Below are 22,685 nucleotides of genomic sequence, written 5' to 3'. Positions count from 1 at the left end.
GCGCAAGACACGTCAGCTATATAAAGAGCGAGAGTTCAGTTCTCCACCTATTAGTTTCAATTCACAGTTTAATTAGCAGTTTCAATCAGCAAATAACAAAATGCGTATTACAGGTAATATTTTATTTCACAACACTTTGCCTTGTTCCTTTCGTCTCTGCTGTTCATTTCAAACACGCTCCATACGACCGCAATGCTCTTGTATCAGACGCTCGCTCGATCACCTGCTAGTTTGCCGTCTGTCACAATGTACCCTACACAAATCCGAAACATTTGTTGCGGCTCCGAGTCACGACGAGGGGCAAGTTTTGGTTTCCAAGGGTGTTTTTATTCCTCTTCAACGCCTCTCCTATACAGAGCCGCCGTGTGCGCACGGAGCGCGGTGGTGCGTTTAGGGGCAGTCGGAGAAATCAACGCCAACAAAAAAAATTACATCCAGCCTAGTTAAGACCATACCAAAGACTTTAAAAATGGGACCCATTGCCTCCCTGCGTGTGTGACGATCTTTGGGACTTAAAAAAAAAAAAATAAAATAAAAAAATAAAAAAAAATTAAAAAAAATTCATAAAAATTGGGTGCGTATTATACATGGGTACAAGCTTTTTTCCAGCATCAGCATGCCATTGTTAGGGGTGCGTACTATACATGGGGGCGCACTATACACGGAAAAAAACGGTATCTCCTCAGACCAAGTAAAAAAAAAAAAAGATTTAAAACAGCAAAACAAAATCATGTGCTTTGAAACTGCACTCTGTGAACAGCTTGCTCTTTGAGAAATTTCTTTTTGTGTCTTACCCTCCTGATGGAGGGTGTCAATGATGGTCCTCTGAACAGCAGTCAGATCAGCAGTCTTCCCCATACTTGTCATTGAATAGAATAGATCTTTATTGTCATTGTCACACATGTACAATGAAATTTAAAATTATAAAAATATTTAAAATCATTTAGTTTACTGAACCAAGCTGAGTGTTTCTGAAGGCTCAGGAAACCCTTGCAGGTTTTTCGAGTTAATTAGACCATTCAAGTGATTAGTTGAATACCATACTAGTATACGTTTTCATGATATTCTAATATTTTCAGATAGGATATTTGAGTTTTCCTAAGCTGTAAGCCATAATCAGCAATATTAAAATAATAAAAGGCTTGCAATATTTCAGTTGATTTGTAATGAATCCAGAATGTTTGACATTTTTGTTTTTTTAATTGTATTACAGAAAATAAAGAACTTTCTCACAATATTCTAATTTTCTGAGACAGTCCTGTAGCTCATAGTTTAATAGCATTAGCATCAATGGGCTGGCTAGTTGAGGTATTTATGTACATTCATAATGAATCCATGTCAAAAAAAAATCTGAGGGTTTAATTGACCTTTTTTGGTTTTGTGCAAGGAGATGAAACTGAAGAGGTGTGTTGCCTGAGGGGGCGGCAGTAAACGCTTGATTGTGACCAGCGCCAAAGCTCTCAATGTGCAATGCCGCTTATCTTTTGCGCTCATGTTGTGGCAAAGCTGTGTGTTTTTTCTTTTTTGTGTGTCTGACTTGAAGTGAGGAGGTGATTGCCATGTGTAGAGTCTCTCCAACATCGCGGGAGCCACTCTTGTCACCACCAATCGCACGGTGGAAAGTGTCCAATCACGCGCAAGGGCAAAAGCTCCTTGTCCTGACATGTTCTTGATCCAGTCTGGTTGCCAAGTCTATTCTTGTTTGTAGTAATTTTGTTTTCACTTTTGTTCCCGATGGAGCTTTGTTTCTAGATTGATTCTGCCCGCTGGGCTTCTCCCGTTTTCCATGCACACTTATTCCAGACAGTTTAGGCTTCTCAGTGCCATCTCTTATTGCTTGCTTCATTCAGGAGAGACCCTTCACCACTTCCACCCCTTACCATCCACAGTAATGCTATTCTCTCCACTGCTGCTGAAGACCTTTTACACTGCCATCATCCAGTCTATCCTCTGCACCTCCATCAGTGTCTGGTTTGGATCGGCCACCAAACAAGACACAGAATGCAACAGACAATCAGGACTGCAGAAAAGATAATCGGGACCAACCTCCCGTCTATCCAGGACTTGTATCTGTCCAGGACCAGGAAACGTGCAAGTAACATCTCTACAGACTCTTCTCACCCAGGTCGCAGTTTGTTCGATCTACTCCCCTCCGGACGGCATCACAGAACGCTGTACGCCAAAACCAGCAGACTCAGACACAGCTTCTTCCCTCAGGCTGTCGCTCTGATGAACTCACACCACTCAGTCTCAGAGACATTACCGTGCAATAACATCCTGCTCTCGATGCTTTACCTTTGGATTGTTCATATTACGTATGTGTACTATGTGTCCTCTCTGTATCCATTGCAGCCTGGTCATCGTGGAAGAGGGATCCTCCCATCTGTGGTCTCTTCTCAAGGTTTCTCATTTCCCTTAGTAGGATTTTTGAGTTTTTCCTTGCCCTCCTGAGAGTTTAAGATCAGGGTGTCATGGTTTTAGCAAGTTGTTTGACCCACATGCAGAAACCAATCATGAGTCCCAGATGGATGTGGAGTTTTTATTGAAGGGAATGAGGAAGCAATACCGCTGGGGGTCTGAGCCAGGGGTACGGAATTGTAGCTGTGACAGTGGAGCGTGAGCGGTTCGGTCTGAGCAGAGTGGAGCCGGTCGGAGGTCCGCGGAGGGGGATCCAAGAGCGGAGACTCAGAAGACGCAGCGTAGACGAGTAGGGTTGACTTGGATAATTGCAAGAGGCACAGCCGTAGAGGAGATCACATAGGCAGACACTCGAGCGACGAGCCGCTGGCAGCATGCTCCTTAAAAGTCTTCCCCTCATGAGCCTGATCAGCCACACCTGTGGGGATCAGTTACACCTGTGGGTCCTCCGCCACTCTGCTCACGGTTGCCCCCTGTGGATAAGAGAAAAACCTCCCGGACTCTGAAACCTGGGATGTCTGAGAATAATTGTCAATTTTTGCACGTCGTCCTGAATGTTGTTAGCTAGCTAAATGTTGTACAGAGGCCGAGATCTACCGGAGTCAAATTCCTTGTTTGGCATGCTTACACTTGGCAACTAAATGATTGATTGATTGATTGATTGATTGATTGATTGATTGATTGATTGATTGATTGATTGATTGATTGATTGATTGATTGATTGATTGATTGATTGATTGATTGATTGATTGATTGATATGCTGGAATTGGAATAAAGTTAGGGTTCATATCAAATACTCACTGATGACAACTTGCTGCTGCTAGCTAAATTGATCGTTTTTCAGGAGAGGACTGCTTTGCTGTGTCAATATGAAGGCATGCACTTAAGAGTCGCAAGTCTTCGTTTGTGTCGTTTGCAGACTCAAAGCAGAAACAAAGAATGAGTCAAAAGTCTTCACGCTTTTCACGCCGGCTTTGGGCGTTGATTGTTGTATGAGGCACCGCAGCCAATCAATGACACCAGAATTGGAACAGTCCCCGGGGAGACGAGATGGAGACACACACACACACACACACACTTTGACCATTAAAAGATTAAACGAGGACACCAGATGTGCACTGATTCTATCTCGAGCAAAGTCAGAAAGATGTTCAATCGAATTAGGCTTGCGGGAGGCAAAACTGGGTCCAGAACAAGTATGAATGCATTCAAGAACTTGTCAAGCTGGAGACGAAGTGTGGCAACACTGGTTGTGCTCTTCATCTACTTGTGGTTGCATCTATTTTCTTTAGCCGGTTTTTGTTAGTCTTGATTTGTTTTGATTCCATTTTGTTTCCTGTTGTAATCTTGATCTGATTTTGTGCTCTTCATCAAGTTGACTCCATGTGTGCCCATGTGTGGCCATGTACATATGTGTGGCACGTCAACCAAACTGGAATTGTTGATTCTTGTGGCCCAAAGTGACATCATGTTGCATTGTGCCCTGTTGATGTTGGCTTTTGCTTTGCTGGCCCTCTGCTTGCTTGGCACTTTGCCTCGTCTCTTTTGTCTCTCTCTCTCTCTCTTTCTCTCTCTCTCTCTCTCTCTCTCTCTCTCTCTCTCTCTCTCTCTCTCTTGGAAGCTTGCTCACTCATTTTCAACATTTGTCCATCCGGACCATTTTTGACTTCCCTTTGCTGCCAGCTTCCCGAGTCGGGTGCTGAAAGCTGACCTGAGAGACGCCTCTTCATCCTCATTGTTGGCACATGCTACGTCATCAAACACACACACACACACACACACACACCTTAATGGCTCCACATGGTTATCGATTGGAGATTGATTAGGTGGGTCTTTGTTGAAAGGTTCTGGAGACGAGGCCTGTGGGCAGACTGGCAAACATGCTGAGTCGTTCTTATATCAACACACACACGCACGCGCGCGCACACACACACACACACGCACATATATACACACACAAGAGCAAAACGAGATCAAGAACACGTACAGTAAGGAAATAAGTCTGGAAACGATTGGCATGTTGAATCCAAGAAGCGACGCGTGCATCTCTGATTATCCGTTCATTCTTGTCACGTTCTGCCAGGCCTCACACGAGGGGATGAGATCACTTGTGACATTCCATCGGGAGGACCTGGAAGAGACATTCCTTGTTAGTGCCTCGCAACTTCACCGACGCCGTTGAGTCGAGGGCTTCTTGTTACAGGAGATGTTGCGTGCGCTTCAACCACTTCCATCTGTTGGCACTTTGTTTATGTCATGTACCGTTTTTTTCCGTGTATAGTGCGCCCCCATGTATAGTACGCACCCCTAAAAATGGCATGCTGATGCTGGAAAAAAGCTTGTACCCATGTATAATACGCACCCAATTTTTATGAATTTTTTTTAAAAAAAATTTTAATTTTTTTTTTTTTTTTTTTTTTTTTTTTAAGTCCCAATGATCGTCACACACGCAGGGAGGCAATGGGTCCCATTTTTATAGTCTTTGGTATAGTCTTAACTAGGCTGGATGTAATTTTTTTTGTTGGCGTTGATTTCTCCGACTGCCCGTAAACGCACCACCGCGCTCCGTGCGCATGGAGCGTGTTTGAAGTGAACAGCAGAGAAGAAAGGAACAAGGCAAAGTGTTGTGAAATAAAATATTACCTGTAATACGGATTTAGGTAGAGAACTGAACTCTCGCTCTTTATATAGCTGACGTGTCTTGCTCATCCGTTCTGCGCATCTGTAATGGCGGCCTCCGTATGATATCCGGTTTGCGTGTGTGCGAGAGCGAGAGAGAGCGAGAGAGAGAGCGTGCGAGAGAACGCTCAACCGTAGCGCGCCGCCGACCGCCCAACTGCACCGGGCTGGCCGATTATTGTGACAGAGCCGTCGCTGAAATTTAGAAGATATTTTTAAAGTCCTGATGTACTTTCTAAAATTTAAGTGGACCTCAGTGCGCACTGCGCAGGGAGCTTAATTTGGTGCGGTCGCGCAACCGCAGCGCGCCGGGCGCTCACTGTCGCATTGCTTAAAGAGCGCCTTTGTGTTTTAGGATGAACAGCAGAGACCAAAGGAACAAGGCAAAGTGTTGTGAAATAAAATATTACCTGTAATACGCATTTTATTTGCTGATTGAAACTGCTAATTAAACTGTGAATTGAAACTAATAGGAAGAAAACAACTCTCGCTCTTTATATAGCTGACGTGTCTTGCGCATCCGTTCTGTGCATTTTATTTCACAACACTTTGCCTTTCTTCTCTGCTGTTCACTTCAAACACGCTCCATGCGACCGCAATGCTCTCGTATCAGACGCTTGCTCGATCACCTGCTCGTTTGCTGTCCCGTGCGCGCACGAAGCGCGGTGGTGCGTTTACGGACAGTCGGAGAAATCAACGCCAACAAAAAAAATTACATCCAGCCTAGTTAAGACCATACCAAAGACTATAAAAATGGGACCCATTGCCTCCCTGCGTGTGTGACGATCATTGGGACTTAAAAAAAAAAAAAAAAAAAAAATTTAAAAAAAAAAAATTTTTTTTTTTTGTACCCATGTATAATGCGCACCCCGGATTTTAGGACAATAAATTAGTAAAATTTTGCGCACTATACACGGAAAAAAACGGTACTCACACTTGCAAGTATTCCAAAATACGTATTGTATGCTGCCCATCAAGTCCTGATTTGAATGTGCACCTCATTGCTTGGCCTTGAGCTTGAGCGCTTGACGTGAGCGGCAGGCAGCATCCGTGTTAGCCGCACGGCCAGGTTCCTCAGATGGACTGCAGCTGTTTCGTTCTTGGCAAGGAAGCTTGTGTAGCTTTGGTCCTCGACTTGGGCCGTTTGCGGGCCCAAGGCGCAACATGAGCCGCTTTTCTGTCTCTTTTTCTCTCTCTCATTTTTGTCTGTGAAGGACCCCTGGAGACCCCGACCCCATCCCCACTTGGCTCGCAGATGTTTGAGCGGTGGCCATGGCAACCAGCCGCTTGCCATCAGCGACTTGCACGTTGTTTGGGACCGTGGCTCCATGGCGGCCTTTGTTTGTTTCCTTCTTCCTGATTTGCTTTCATCCCTCTATCTCATTCCTTGCGATCGGCGACCCGCAAAAACAAAGGCGAGCGAGTATTTTTTCAAGCGCTGAGGGCCTGTGAGTGTAATCAAGAGCGCGGGCCAGACTCAACGAGCCGTTCTGATTGAGGCTGCTGAAAATTGGAGCCGGGCGAGCCTTGATGTCTTTTACAGACCTCTTCCGTATTTTTGGATGCGAAAGTTGTCATAGTTTCATATTTGTGCTTGATTTTTCACAAAGATGGCACCAAAGCAAGAATGAAGCGGCCCCATTTTGACACCACAAGTACGTCGTTGCTTGCTCACAGAGACAGTTTGGAAACGAGATCCTCACACAGACGCACAACTTTTTGCATGCAAGCCATTCTAAGGTCCATTTACCGTAATCTGTCCCCTTGAAATATTTTTGCACTTGTCCATTTTGTTGTCGTGTTGGCAGAAGGTGCGTGGGAGGCCGTTGTCGCTTTGCTTTCCTTACGGCTTACGAGGAAAAAATATGCTGCTGAAGCATTTGGCAGGTTGTGTGTGCGTGCGTGCGTGCGCGCGCGTGTGAGTGTGTGTGTGTGTGCGTGCATGCTGTGTGCGTGCGTGAAACAGACACTGTAGACCAGGGGTCCCCAAACCTTTTCCAATGAGGGCCGCATAACTTTTCCCTTCTCTGATGGGGGGCCGGGGTCAGTTTCTAACAGAAAAAGTGTGACAATCACAGGTGTCCCTAAATGTAATCATTTAGTGTTTTCCAGAAAACATGCTGACACTCCAGCGCACCACACATATCCAAATATTAATAACCCTTTCTGAGATCAAATAGCCCTCTCTGGGTTCTTCACAGAATAAAATAACGCGGAAAATATATAGGCCAATAACACTATTTATGAACTCGATGAAGAATCAAATAACCCTCAGTGGGTTCTTAACAGAAAGAAAGTTATGCTGTGCCGTGCACAATCCTAGGTAAAAGTTCAACTTCGCTTGAGATCCCATTCTTCCATCTCCCGGCTCATGCGTCCTATTAAACCCCGAGACGCGCCCACCATACTTGGGGCCCCGTCAGTCGTGACGCTGGCAACCTTTGCCCAGTCCAGATCCAACTGTTGCATGGTTTTACGTACTTTGTCAAAAATATCCTCCCCAGTCGTAGTGCCTTTCAAGCTTTGTAGGGATACCAGCTCCTCGCACATCTCAAAGTTTGCGGTAACTTCACGAATACAAATACGAAGCTCCGCGGTGTCAAGTCAACTTTATTTGTATTGCCCTAAATCACAAGCAGTCTCAAAGGGCTTCACATAGACAAACAATTGACAATTATTCTCAAAGCATCCCCTGATCTTAAAAGGGCAAGGAAAAACAAAAAAAAAAAACTACCAGGGGAAAAATGAGAAACCTTGAGAAGGGACCACAGATGGAAGGATCCCTGTTAGGGTTTGCAGAATATCTTCATCGTATGATTATGTTGGAATGTAACCTGTAATAATTTAATTAGTTTGTCCTGTCTAGACAAATTAGTTTACCACTGATTGACTAAACTCAGAGGAAGCAATCAAAGGTGCTTTGTTTACAGAAAGTCGTAAAAGGCCCCCTGCTATGCCTTGATCAGCAGGGGGGGGCGTCTCCAGCCCAACCTGTGTATTCCCAAACCCCCACTTGAAACCCCACTTTGGTTCTCCCAATAAATAAGTGCCTGACGAGGCCTGAGTGAGATTTCATTCGACTATCGCTGAGAGCACAGCGACGAGTGAACTCTCCGCCTGCAGGTGTCTAAAACGACTAACTTGTCTCCAGTGTGGTCCTTGCAAAATAAGTTAGAGTGAACACCACCCTAACAATCCCCCTTTCAGGATCCCCCTTTCAGAACTTTAATGTCGGCGCAGGTTGTATTCCTTGAATACCGGCACCATCTCTTGACAGACGAGACAAGCAGTCTTTGAATTGAACAAAAAAAAAAAAGTGCGTCCACTGCGGGTTAAATACCCTGCATTCGGAATCAATTTTTCTCTCACCCAACCTTTTTGCCATTATTCCGTTCTTTCACGTTCTATGACTGGGTTATGGGTGGCCATAAGGGTAAAAACGTGCTGGGGCAAAGTGAGGTCGTACGTCTCTGGTATTGTTTAGCATTTTTTTCCCGTCTCTGGTATTGTTGAAGATTCAAGATTCAAGAGTTTTTCTTCACCATGTTTGAGCGTGCCAAACAAGGAATTTGACTTCGGTAAATCACACTCTCTGTTCAACATTTAGGTGACTAACAACACTCAGGACATGTGAAAAATGGCAAATATTCTCAAACATCGCCTGATCTTAAACTCCCAAAAGGGCAAGGAAAAACTCAAAACTCCAGCTAGGGGAAATGAGAAACCTTGAGAAGGGACCACAGATGGAAGAATCCCCCTTTCAGGATCCCCCTTTCAGAACTTTAATGTCGGCGCAGGTTGTATTCCTTGAATACCATCTCTTGACAGACGAGACTAGCAGTCTTTGAATTGACCAAAAAAAAAAAAAGTGTGTCCACTGCGGGTTAAATACCCTGCATTCGGAATCAAATTTTCTCTCACCCAACCTTTTTGCCATTATTCCGTTCTTTCACGTTCTATGACTGGGTTATGGGTGGCCATGAGGGTAAAAACGTGCTGGGGCAAAGTAAGGTCGTAGTAGCATTTTTTTCTCCGTCTCTGGTATTGTTTAGCATTTTTTTCCCGTCTCTGGTATTGTTGAAAATTCAAGATTCAAGAGTTTTTCTTCGCCATGTTTGAGCGTGCCAAACAAGGAATTTCACTTCGGTAAATCACACTCTCTGTTCAACATTTAGGTGACTAACAACACTCAGGACATGTGAAAAATGGCAAATATTCTCAAACATCGCCTGATCTTAAACTCCCAAAAGGGCAAGGAAAAACTCAAAACTCCAGCTAGGGGAAATGAGAAACCTTGAGAAGAGACCACGGATGGGAAGGTCCCTCTTCCAGGATGACCAGGCTGCTCTCTCTCTTTCGTGTAACGTCGAATGTCAAATGTCCAACTCGGTGTCGCGTAGCCATGCCCGCATCTCTAGTCAAAGTCAGCTTTATTGTCAATCTCTCCACATGTCACAACACACAAAGAGACCGAAATTACGTTTTTCTCTATCCCACGGTGACGAGACACATAACACGATAGACATACAAGTACGCGACACAATATAAAAACAAGAAGGCAGAAATTCAAACAATCAATAGTAAGAGTGATGAATAAATAATAAATAAACAGATAACACAATAAATAAGAGGAGCAAAACGGAGCCAGCAAGCATAGCGCAAAAGTAAAAAACATCATAAACAAAAAAAGCACAAACAATGAATAATAAGAGTAATAATAAATAATAAATAAACAGATAACACAACAAATAAGAGCCAGTGTGCATACAGACAGTACAGACAGTAAAAGTACAAGACGCTACGCAGAACGGGGGAGCGAGTTCAGGATCCTAACAGCCTGGAGTATGAAGCTGTTTGAGAGTCCGGTGGTGCGGGAGCGCAGGCTTCTGTACCTCTTCCCAGAGGGCAGAAGCTCGAACAAAGAGTGAGCGGGGTGACTCACATCACTCACAATTGTGGTCGCCTTGCGGGTGAGATGGGAGGTGTAAATGTCCTTCAAGGAGGGGAGCGAAGCACCAGCAATCTTACCAGCCGTGTTCACTATGCGCTGCAGGGCCTTCAAGTTGTAGTCAGTGCAGCCGCCACCCCAAACAGCAATACAGCTGGAGAGGACGCTCTCAATGGTGCCGCGGTAAAATGTAGTCATGACGGCCGGAGGAGCGCTCGCTCGCCTGAGTTTCCGCAGGAAGTACAGGCGGCGCTGGGCTTTCTTTGCCAGTGATGCGTTGTTGGTGGACCAGGAGAGATCCTCACTGACGTGCACCCCCAGGAACTTGGCGCTGCTCACTCTCTCCACCACAGCACCGTCGATGGTCAGCGGCAGGTGTTGGGTGTGACCCTTCCAGAAGTCCACAACAATCTCCTTGGTCTTGTCGACGTTCAGCAGGAGGTTGTTGTCCCTGCACCACGTGGTCAGAAGGTCAACCTCCAGCCTGTATTGAGTCTCGTCTCCCTTGGTGATGAGACCCACCAGAGTCGTGTCATCAGCAAACTTCACGATACGGTTGTCGCTGTAGGTTGCAGTGCAGTCATGCGTCAGGAGGGTGAAGAGCAGCGGACTGAGCACGCAGCCTTGGGGGGCCCCCGTGCTCAGCGTGATGCTGGCGGAGATTTTGTCGCCAACACGTACTACCTGTGGCCTCTGACAGAGGAAGTCCAGTAGCCAGTTGCAGAGGTAGGTACTGAGGCCCAGCGCGTCAAGTTTGCTGATGAGGCGTTGTGGCACAATGGTGTTGAAGGCAGAACTGAAGTCCACAAACAGCAATCTCACATACGAGTCCCTCCTCTCCAGGTGGGTGAGGGCCGAGTGGAGGGCAGAGCAGATGGCATCCTCAGAAGACCGTTTGGCTCGGTACGCAAACTGGAAGGGGTCAATGGTGGGGGGGAGAACGGATCGGATGTGCTCCATGACAAGCCGCTCAAAGCACTTCATGATGATGGGCGTGAGTGCTACGGGGCGGTAGTCATTGAAGCAGGACGGAGCGGGTTTCTTCGGCACAGGTACAATGGTGGCAGCTTTGAAACACGACGGGACGATGGCCTGCTGCAGGGAAGTGTTAAAGATGTCCGTGAAGACATCCGTCAGCTCACCAGCGCAGTCCTTCAGCGCCCGACCCGGGATGTTGTCAGGGCCCGCCGCCTTACGGATGTTGATAGCGGCAAGCGCCCTCCTCATGCTGTCGGCGGAGAGGCACAGGGGCAGCTCGTGTGAAGGGGGAGTGGCCTTTAGCGGGCAAGTGCTGTTCTGAGCGTCGAAGCGAGCAAAGAAGCGGTTGAGGTCATTGAGCAGACGGACGTCGCCTTCACAGCTCTGCGGCGCGGGCTTGTAATCCGTGATGGTCTGAATGCCTTGCCAAAGGCTCCGTGCGTCCCTGCTGTCCTTGAAGTGGGCGGTAATTTTGCACGAGAACGCCCTCTTTGCTTCTTTGATGCCCCGGGACAGGTCGGCCCTCGCAGTCCTCAAGCCAGCCTCATCCCCTGCTCTAAAGGCTTTGTCCCTGGCCCTCAGCAGCCTGAAGACAGCCCCTGTCAGCCATGGCTTCCGGTTAGCCCGAGTGACGATGGATTTGGAGAGAGTCACATCATCAATGCACTTCCTTATGTAGGAGGAAACAGAGTCAGTATACTCCTCAATGTCTGTCCGATAGTCGCAAGTGGCAGCCCTCCTAAACATGTCCCAGTCAGTAGAGCCAAAGCAGTCACGCAGTGCATCAGAGGCACCCTCAGGCCACACCCGTACCTGCTTGCGAACCGGCCTGGACGCTCTCACCATTTGTCTGTATGCGGGCAAAAGCATAACAGTGATATGGTCAGAAAGTCCAAGATGGGGGAGGGGGGCGGCTTTGAAAGCTCCTTTATGCGAAGAGTAGACCCGGTCCAGGAAGCTGTCGCCACGCGTAGGAAAATTAACATGCTGGTGAAGCCTCGGTAAAACAGACTTCAGGTTAGCATGATTAAAATCCCCAGCGAAGATGGTGAAACCGTCAGGGTGCGCTGTCTCTTGTTCACTGACAGCCTGGTACAGTTCACTAAGAGCCGTGATCCTGTCGCCTTCGATGTTGGAAGGCGGGATGTAAACCGCGACTAGCAGAATCGCGGTAAATTCCCTTGGCAGGTAAAAAGGACGGCACTTAATGATCACGAACTCCGCCAGTGGCGAGCAGTGCTTGCATACCACCACAGAGTCCCGGCACCATTCGTCACGGATGTAGACGCATATTCCACCTCCACGAGATTTCCCCCCTTGTACAATGGCCCGGTCCGCCCGATAGCACGCCAGCCGCTCCAGGTGTACGGCAGAGTCCGGAATGTTGACAGTCAACCAAGTCTCAGTGAACACGAGCACACAGCAGTCCCGCACTGTCCGGTTTGTAGATTGCAGCAGGCGAATGTAATCCATTTTGTTGTCCAGCGATCGAACATTCGCCAGAAGAATGGAAGGCACGGCCGGGCGAGCAGGGCTGGCCGCCAGCCTGGCCCGGACGCCCCCGCGTTTGCCCCTCTTCAGCCTCCTCGCACACCGCTTTCGACGCTTCCCAACCGGGGGAGGAATAGCAGACGAGCCCGGCGACGCTTCAGGACGTAGCAGTCCGAGCTCCTTTGATGTTCCCGCATCAAAGTCCAGAACTCGACAAAACTCGCTTTTGCCGATGTCAAGCAGAACCTGCCTGCCGTACTTGTAGCACGACTCAGTACGACGAGACTAGTCCTAGGTTGAAAAGGCTGGCTTCCGAGGGTGGAGCATATAAGGGGCAGATGTTGATTATATGGTCGGCGGTCTGCTCAGGGTCACCACACTCACATGCCGCACTGTCCGCCAAGCCCCACGTCTTCATTGATGACCCAAAGCGACCGACCCCAGTCCGTAGGCGGTTCAGCATGGTCCATTGCCGGCGTGGTAGGTCGGCTCCTCCGATGGCGCCATCTCCTGGGTCCCAAATGTAGCGATGGACTCGGGAGGGTCCGGCAGACTCCCACTCCTGCTTCCAAGCTGCTGCCAGCCATGCATCTCTGGAGATGTCCTCAGAGGTGGAGTTGAGCATCGCTTGTGCTGCCTTGTTGTAGGGGTGTCTGGACTTGAGTCTGCTTGGAGGTGCTGGTGTTATTGTGGTGTTGTGCAAGATGTGCCAGTCATATTTTTGTGCCTTCCTGGCCAGGGCGAGGGTGGCAGCCTCCCGTCGGAGGCCGGCCGGTGCTATTCCAGCGAGCACCGGCAAGAGGGACACAGGAGTGGGTTTCAAGCATCCAGTTATTATCCGGAGGGAGGTATTAATAGCCACGTCGACCTTTCTCGCATGCGGGCTTCTGCTCCAGACTGGGCCGCAGTATTCCGCTGCAGAGAAGACCAGGGCTTGGGTGGATATTCGCAGCGTCTTAGCGGAGGCTCCCCAGGTTGTTCCAGCGAGGCGGCGGATCAGCGCGGCTCTGGATGTCACCTTGGCTTTGACTTCTTCCAGGTGTTGTTTGAAGGATCAGAGTCAGAGTCAGCTTTATTGTCAATTCCTTCATGCCAAGTCACACAAAGAAATCGAAATTCCGTTTCCTCCATCCCACGGTGACGAGACACAGTACACGAGTAACATACAAGTAAACAACGGGGGAGAGAGTTCAGGACGCCAAAAGCCTGAAGATCATAAACTTCGCCAGAGGCGAGCAGTGCTTGCATCCCACCACAGAGTCCCGGCACCATTCGTCACGGATGTAGACACGCATTCCACCTCCTCGCGATGTTCCCCCTCGTACAATGGCCCGGTCCGCCCGATAGCACGCTAGCCGCTCCAGATGCACAGCAGTTACGCACTGTCCGTTTCATAGATCTCAGCAGGCATGTTGATGCCCAGCGATCGAACGTTCGCCCGAAGAAAGGAAGGCACGGCCGGTCGAGCTGGGTTGGCCGCCAGCCTGGCCCGGACGCCCCCGCTCTCGCTTCAGGACGGAGCAGACCGAGCGCCTTTAATGTCCCTGCTTCAAAGTCCAGATCGCCACAACACTCGCTTCCGCCGATGTCGAGCTGAACCAGCCCGCTGTACTTGTAGCACAACCCGGTGCGACGAGACGAACACACAAAACTGTCGGACAAACCCACATTAAACGACAAAACAAAACACCGTTCGGGACAGAGAGAGGCCGCTGCGTGTGCGTCCGATCCAGGCGTACTCCAAGGTACTTCGGGGCTTGCTGGACCTCCAGGCATTTGTTGTCTACGCGCACCTCAAGACCAGGCTGCAATGGATGCAGAGAGGACACATAGTATAAACAGTGTAGACAAATTCAAAAAAGGTGTGGAGAGCAGGATGTTATTGCACAGTAATGACTCTGAGACTCTAAGAGTGGTGTGTTCATCAGAGCAACAGCCTGGGGGAAGAAGCTGTCTCTGTGTCTGCTGGTTTTCGCGTACCAAGCTCTATAACGCCGTCCGGAGGGGAGTAGTTCAAACAGACTGCAACCTGGGTGAGAAGGGTCTGTAGAGATGTTCCTTGCACGTTTCCTGGTCTTGGACAGGTACAAGTCAGATAGATGGGAGGTTGATTCCAATGATATTTTCTGCAGTCCTGATTGTCCGTTGCAGTCTGTGCTTGTCTTGTTTGGAGGCCGATCCAAACCAGACAGTGATGAAGGTGCAGAGGACAGACTGGATGATGGCAGTGTAGAACGTCTTCAGAAGCTCTCGCGGCAGGTTGAACTTCTTGAGCTGTCTCAGGAAGCACAGCCTCTGCTGGGCCTTCTTCCGGACAGAGTCTATGTGGCCGGTCCATTTCAGGTCCCGAGATATTGTGGGTCCCAGGAACTTGAAGGTGTCTGTGGAGAGAATAGTATTACTGCGGATAGTGAGGGGTAAAAGTAGTGAAGGGTCTCGGCTGAAGTCCACTGTCATCTCCACGGTCTTGAGCGGGTTCAGCTCCAGGTGGTTTTGGCTGCACCAGTGGACCAGCCGCTCCACCTCTTGTCTGTACGCAGTCTCACCACCGTCCTGGATCAGTCCGATGAGAGTGCTGTCGTCTGCATACTTCAGGAGCTTCACAGGAGAGTCACCTGAGGAGAAATCATTGGTGTTGAGAGAAGAGCAGTGGGGAGAGGACGGACCCCTGAGGGGCTCCAGTATTGGTGGTCCGGGTGTCAGATGTGATGTCCCCCAGCCTCACACGCTGTCTCCTGTTGGTCAGGAAGCTGGTCATCCACTGACAGGTGGAGGCAGGCACCGCAAGCTGGATGAGCTTCTATTGGAGGATGTCAGGAGCGATGGTGTTGAACGCCGAGCTGAAGTCCACGAACAGGATCCTGGCGTACGTTCCTGGGGTGTCCAGGTGGTGCAGGATGTAGTGCAGTCCCATGTTGACCGCATCCTCCACTGACCTGTTTGCCCGGGAGGCAAACTGGAGGGGGTCAAGCAGGGGGCCCGTGACATCCTTCAGGTGGTTCAGCACTAACCTCTCGAAAGATTTCATGACCACAGATGTCAGTGCGACAGGTCTATAGTCATTCAAACCTGTGAACCAGACACGCCGTCTGGGCCCGGTGCCTTCCTGGTCTTTTATCTCCGGAACATCTGGCGCACTTCCTCCTCCCGGATCTGGAGTGCGGGCGCGGCCTCTGCAAGAGAGAGAGTGGGTGACAACGATGATAGAGGTCTGGACAGAGCAGTTGTGGGGAGAGGTGAGTATGTAGATTGTGCTGCAGGAAGCCCTGTTGTGTGGGAGGACCAATCAAACCTGCAGTAGAACCTGTTTAGCTGGTTAGCAAGCCTTGGGCTCTCCACAGGACGGGGGGTTTGTTTCTTGTAGCCCGCGATGCTCTGCAGACCTTTCCACACTGTTGAGGGATCAGGATTGGCAGAGAGGTGTCTCTTCAGGTTCTCCCCGTAACACCTCCTGACTTTCCTGACCTCTCGGTTCAGTGTGTTTCTGGTCTGCCTGAACAGGTCGCGGTCGCCGCTCCTGTAGGCCTCCTCCTTGACTTTGCGCAGCCTCCTGAGGTTCGGTGTAAACCAAGGTTTGTCGTTGTTGTACGTGCAGAAGGTCTTAATCTGCACACACAGATCTAGAGATGCACCGATCCGATATCTGGATCGGATATCGGCCCCGATATCAACAAAATAGATGGATCGGGTATCGGAAAATACAGCCGATCTGTGAGCCGATACTTTCCTTAATCTATTGGGACGCGGGCTACGTCATACGTCAGCAGCACGTGTGCCGCATGCCACGAGAGTTTTCTAAACAAACCCAAACATGGAGCGAACGTTCGCTTCTCTTCCCCGGGTTGCTAAGCGGACGTCAAACCCTGCGCGTTCGCTTCTCTTCGGGTTGCTAATGGGACGTCAAAGGCTGCGCGTTCGCTTCTCTCCCGAATGGGGGGGGCTAATGGGACGTCAAACGCTTTGTGTGGCGGGCTCCATCTAGTGTGGAAACTGAGAAGCTGAGCTCAAGCTTCTTGTGCGGGCCATATTCAATTATGTTTTCAGAATTTGCTGCGGGCCAATAAAAACTGGACCGTTAGTTTGGACACCCCTAATTTAGAGCAAAGAACTGTGTAGTCTGCCTGATGCCATTGCCTTTGGTCTTTTCTGTTCCACATGTAGAGTTATGTAGCTTGTTAAGTCAACCATAATATCGGATCGGTATCGGGTATCGACCGATACGCAAAGCCACGGCATCGGTATCGGTATCGGAACTGAAAAAGTCGGATCGGTGCATCTCTACACAGATCCTCACAAAAATTGATGTATGATGTGACAGTGTCAGTGAGTTCATGCAAGTCTGAAGTTGCAGCTTCGAAAACTCCCCAATCGGTGCAGTCAAAGCAGGCTTGTAGGTCCTGCCTTGACTCCACTTTCCACTTCCTTACAGTCCTCACCACAGGCTTCAAAGTTTTTAGTTTCTGCCTGTAGGCCGGGATCAGATGAACTAGACAGTGGTCCGAGAGTCCTAAAGCTGCACGAGTCGCAGTGGTATGCATCCTTGATCACAGTGTAGCAGTGGTCCAGAGTCTGTGCCCCTCTGGTGGAACACGTTACGTGCTGTCTGTATCTGGGGAGTTTGTGTGCGAGGTTCGCCCTGTTAAGATCACCCAGAACAATGATTAGTGAATTTGGTAGAAGTTTCTCCATGTCTGTTACCTGGTCAGCCAGCATCTGCGTGGCTTCACTCGCACGTGCGTGTGGCGGAATGTAAACAGCCGCCATGACGATCGAGAAGAACTCCCGCGGTGAATAGAACGGCCGGCAGTTTATGAAAAATGTTTCTAGGAGAGGGCTGAAAAACTCTTTCAACACCGTGACATCAGTACACCAACGTTCATTAATGTAGAAACAGAGACCACCTCCCTTTGATTTTCTGGAGCTCCGCGCTGCGATCTGCACGAGTTAGCCGAAACCCCGCTAGCTCCACGGCGTGGTCGGAGGTTCGTTCGCTGAGCCACGTTTCCACAAAGCACAGCGCGGCGGATCTGCTGAAGTCCGTGTTCCTTGAAGTGAGGAGCAGCAGTTCGTCCATCTTGTTCGCCAGGGAGCGGACATTCGCCAGATGAATTGACGGTAGGGCAGAACGGAACCCTCTCTGCAGAGGCGTAGCCAGGAGAATTTTCCACTAGGGGCGCGCGCCCACAGGAAAAAAAATCGAACATCACCCACGCCGTTCGCTGATCGCTAAAACAACATCCGGGTCCGGGAGGCAAACGGTGAATGGATAACATCGCGCACATAGAATAGCGCAAGCACATTCGCGCAAGACCGAAAGACGGCATGAAAATGAAGAATCGAAAAAGCTCGATTTTTTTCAACCGGGGCGCAGGGAGTCCTAACCGGGGCGCCGCCTCGGCTTGCCCCGGCTTGGCTTCGCCTCTGCCTCTCTGCCTCAGCCTTACGAGTGCTCCGGCTCGTTTTCCGCACCGCCGCTTCGGCTAGAATCTCCGACAAACACTCTGAATCGGAGAGAACAGGAGAGAAAACACCAGAAGAAGACTGTCCGATGTTTAACAGCGCTTCTCTGGTAAAAGTGATCCGGGATGGACAGCAGAGGACACAGAAAACACACAAAATAAGACAAAGAAACAGAGAGCGACTCACCGTGGCTGCCATCCGCGGCGGCATCATATGTCATCATAGACGACAAAATAGAATTAAATTAAATGCATCAAATATGAAATATTAAACCCCAAAAACAATCTGAAATTTGAATTGAATTGGATTGATTTCATTCGTTTCAAACAGGCAAACCACACATAACTAGCACGACTCGTCCCCGATCATGTCCATAGTTTCTGTCAGTGTTTCTGTGTGCTCGCCCCTCCCCTCCTGTGTGCCCATGATCAGTGTGATCATTCTCACCTGCCTCTTGTTACCCGTCTTGTATTTAAGTTCTGTCTGTGTGTCACTCCCTGTCGGATCATTGTTAATGTCGTGATATCTTTTTGGTTCCTGTTGTCTAGTTGCTGTCATTGGTAATGTCACCCTGTCTTTTTGTTTCACGTCTTTATTGGTCAGTCTTGTTGTTAGTGTTTGTTAGTGAGTTATGTCAGTTTACCGAGTCTGTATTTTGAGTTCTGCCAATAAACCCTGGTCCAACCTGCACTTGGTCGCCCTGCTCCATTTCCACTCCCAATCGTGACACATAACCACACTTAACAGAGGCTGCGATGTACCGAAGTCATATTCCTTGTTTGTCATGCTCAAACATAAAACCTGCTGGAATCTTGAGTTACTATATAAATTTCTCCTCTCACCCTCCGCGGGTGGTCTCCCACTCCAAGCTCGGGTCCTCTACCAGAGGCCTGGGAGCTTGAGGGTTCTGCGCAGTATTTTGGCTGTTCCTAGCACTGCACTCTTCTGGACTGAGATGTCTGATGTTGTTCCTGGAATCTGCTGTAGCCACTCCTCCAGTTTGGGGGTCACTGCCCCAAGTGCCCCAATGACCACGGGCACCACCGAGGCCTTCACTTTCCAGGCCTTCTCAAGCTCTTCTTTGAGGCCCTGGTATTTCTCTAGCTTCTCAAGTTCTTTTTTCCTGATGTTGCCATCGCTTGGTATTGCTATATCCACTACAACGGCCTTCTTCTGCTGTTTGTCCACCACCACAATGTCCGGTTGGTTCGCCATCACCATCTTGTCAGTTTGGATCTGGAAGTCCCACAGGATCTTGGCTCGCCCGTTCTCTGCCACCTTAGGGGGTGCTTCCCACTTTGAACTTGGGGCTTCCAGTCCATACTCTGCACAGATGTTCCTGTACACTATGCCAGCCACTTGGTTATGACGTTCCATGTATGCTTTCCCTGCTAGCATCTTACACCCTGCTGTTATGTGCTGGACTGTCTCAGGGGCCTCTTTGCACAGCCTACACCTTGGGTCTTGTCTGGTGTGGTAGATCTTGGCCTCCATTGCTCTGGTGTTCAGAGCCTGTTCCTGTGCAGCCATGATGAGTGCCTCCGTGCTGTCCTTCAGTCCAGCTTTTTCCAGCCATTGGTAGGATTTCTTGATGTCAGCCACTTCACTTATCTGCCGATGGTACATCCCATGTAGGGGTTTGTCCTCCCATGATGGTGTCTCTGGCCACTCTTCCTCTGTTTGCCATTGTCTGAGACATTCACTGAGCACGTCATCCGTTCGGGCCTTTTCCTTGATGTACTCATGGATCTTGGCTGTTTCATCCCGAACAGTGGCTCTCACACTCAGTAGTCCTCGGCCTCCTTCTTTACGGCTAGTGTACAGTCTCAGGGTGCTGGACTTAGGGTGGAACCCTCTGTGCATGGTTAGGAGCTTCCGTGTCTTGACATCTGTGGTCTGCGTCTCTTCCTTTGGCCAGCTTATTATTCCTGCAGGGTATCTGATGACTGGCAGGGCGTAGCTGTTTATTGCCCGGATCTTGTTCTTGCCATTTAGCTGACTTCTGAGGACTTGCCTTACTCGTTGTAGGTATTTGGCTGTGGCTCCTTTCCTTGTGGCTTCATCGAGGTTGCCATTTGCTTGTGGGATACCAAGGTACTTGTAGCTGTCCTCAATGTCTGTTATTGTTCCTTCTGGGAGTGAGACCCCTTCTGTATGGACTACCTTCCCTCTCTTTGTCACCATGCGACCGCACTTCTCTAGTCCGAATGACATACATATATATATATGTGTATATATATGTGTGTATATATATATATGTGTATATATATATATGTATATCGGCTGGATAGCTCAGTAGGATAGTCGCCAGACTATCAAATAGCGGGACCTGGGTTTGAGACCTGGTCGGGGCAGAGCCATACCATCATCCAGTGTGGGTCTGTGGGCAAGACCCTTGACGATATCGCCTACCTCATAAACATGGTGAGAGATAAAGAATCAAATGAGATGCCGGCTCAGACGTCGCCCGGTCAAACAAGGTCTGCGTCAGGTGTTGGGGAACCAGAACGCCTAGATGAGAAGTGGGCTACTGGAACAAGGCGGAAATGGGCGAGATGGGAGAACCTAACACTGTTGGAGTGCTACTACTCCAGTAAACCAAGTCAGAGGGGGTACAGGAAGAGAATGTGGGAGCAATGGAAGGAGCGATATCCACACTCAACACTAACCACTAAACAACTAGTGACTCGGTGCTCCAATATCCAGAAACGACAATTGATATCACAACTTGAGATTGACGAGGTACAACACAGATGCCAAGACGAACGGGAACCCGAATTCCGGGTCAGAGAGAAGTCAACATCAACTGCCCAAGAAATTGGGTACACAGCCCCAAGAGGCGATGCAGGCCTGAACAAGACAGCAACTGACCTGAAGGATAAGATCATGACTCGAATGAACAGCGGCCAACCCCGACGCCAACTACAAAGGCTAAGTGGCAGGTCTGGTTGAAGATCTGAATGCAGCACTGAGAGCAATCCCTACAACCATCATCACTGAAACCAATGAGTTGATATACACTTCAGCAACAGTGATCCTGGAGATGCTTGGTTACAAGAGCAATATCAAGCATGAGATACAAGACCCACCATGGAAAAGAAGGTTGGAGGCTAAGATCAAGACAGTGCGGAGAGACGTGAGCCAACTATCAGAGATCCAGAAAGGTGCAATGAAGAAACCAGCACCCAAGAAGTACAGCCAGATGAACGTACCTGAAGCACTGGAGGCTGCCAAACAGAGGCTCCTAGCCCTGTCCAGCCGCCTAAAGAGATACACAAGAGGAAGTGAAGCCAGGTGAATAAACAGGCTCTTCACAACCCAACCAGGAAAAGTGTACTCTCAATGGCAGGGTAACAACAGCAGAACGGACCCACCAAGGCTGGAGACTGTGCAATACTGGAAGGGCATATGGGAGAAGGACACATCACACAACAGTGAGGCACAATGGCTAGTCTCTCTAAGAGAAGACCACAGCAACCACCCTGAGCAGAACCCAGTTACCATCACTGTGGCAGACATCCAAGAGAGAGTCTCAGGTATGAAGAACTGGACAGCACCCGGGCCAGATATGATCCATGCCTACTGGATTAAGAAGCTCACTGCACTCCATGAGCGCCTAGCAGAACAAATGAACCAGCTACTAAAAGTTGGAACTCACCCCGAATGGTTAACTGAAGGACGCACAGTCCTGATCCTGAAGGATCCCACAAAGGGTACAGTCCCATCCAACTATCGGCCAATAACCTGTCTCCCTACAACATGGAAGATCATGTCAGGCATCATAGCGGCTAAGATAAGTGTACACATGGCTCAATACATGAGCACAACACAGAAAGGCATAGGCAACAATACCAGGGGAGCCAAACACCAGCTGCTGGTTGACGGAACAGTCGCCCGAGACTGCAAGACTCGACACACCAACCTGTGCACTGCCTGGATTGATTACAAGAAAGCCTACGACTCCATGCCACACTCATGGATCACTGAATGCTTGGAACTGTACAACATCAACAAGAACCTGAGAGCCTTCATTGCAAACTCGATGGGACTGTGGAAAACAACCCTTGAGGCCAATTACAAGCCAATTGCACAAGTCTCCATCAAATGTGGCATATACCAAGGAGATGCTCTGTCCCCACTGCTGTTCTGCATAGGTCTGAACCCCCTCAGCCAAATAATCAACAAGACTGGCTACGGATACCGACTCAAAATTGAAATTGATGAGACAGTCCAGCACGTAACAGCAGGGTGTAAGATGCTAGCAGGGAAAGCATACATGGAACGTCATAACCAAGTGGCTGGCATAGTGTACAGGAACATCTGTGCAGAGTATGGACTGGAAGCCCCAAGTTCAAAGTGGGAAGCACCCCCTAAGGTGGCAGAGAACGGGCGAGCCAAGATCCTGTGGGATTTCCAGATCCAGACTGACAAGATGGTGATGGCGAACCAACCGGACATTGTGGTGGTGGACAAACAGCAGAAGAAGGCCGTTGTAGTGGATATAGCAATACCAAGCGATGGCAACATCAGGAAAAAAGAACTTGAGAAGCTAGAGAAATACCAGGGCCTCAAAGAAGAGCTTGAGAAGGCCTGGAAAGTGAAGGCCTCGGTGGTGCCCGTGGTCATTGGGGCACTTGGGGCAGTGCCCCCCAAACTGGAGGAGTGGCTACAGCAGATTCCAGGAACAACATCAGACATCTCAGTCCAGAA

This window comes from Syngnathus typhle, linkage group LG8 (assembly GCF_033458585.1).
Source record: "Syngnathus typhle isolate RoL2023-S1 ecotype Sweden linkage group LG8, RoL_Styp_1.0, whole genome shotgun sequence".
In the NCBI taxonomy this organism is placed as follows: domain Eukaryota; kingdom Metazoa; phylum Chordata; class Actinopteri; order Syngnathiformes; family Syngnathidae; genus Syngnathus; species Syngnathus typhle.
Note: the sequence above shows the minus strand (reverse complement) of the source record.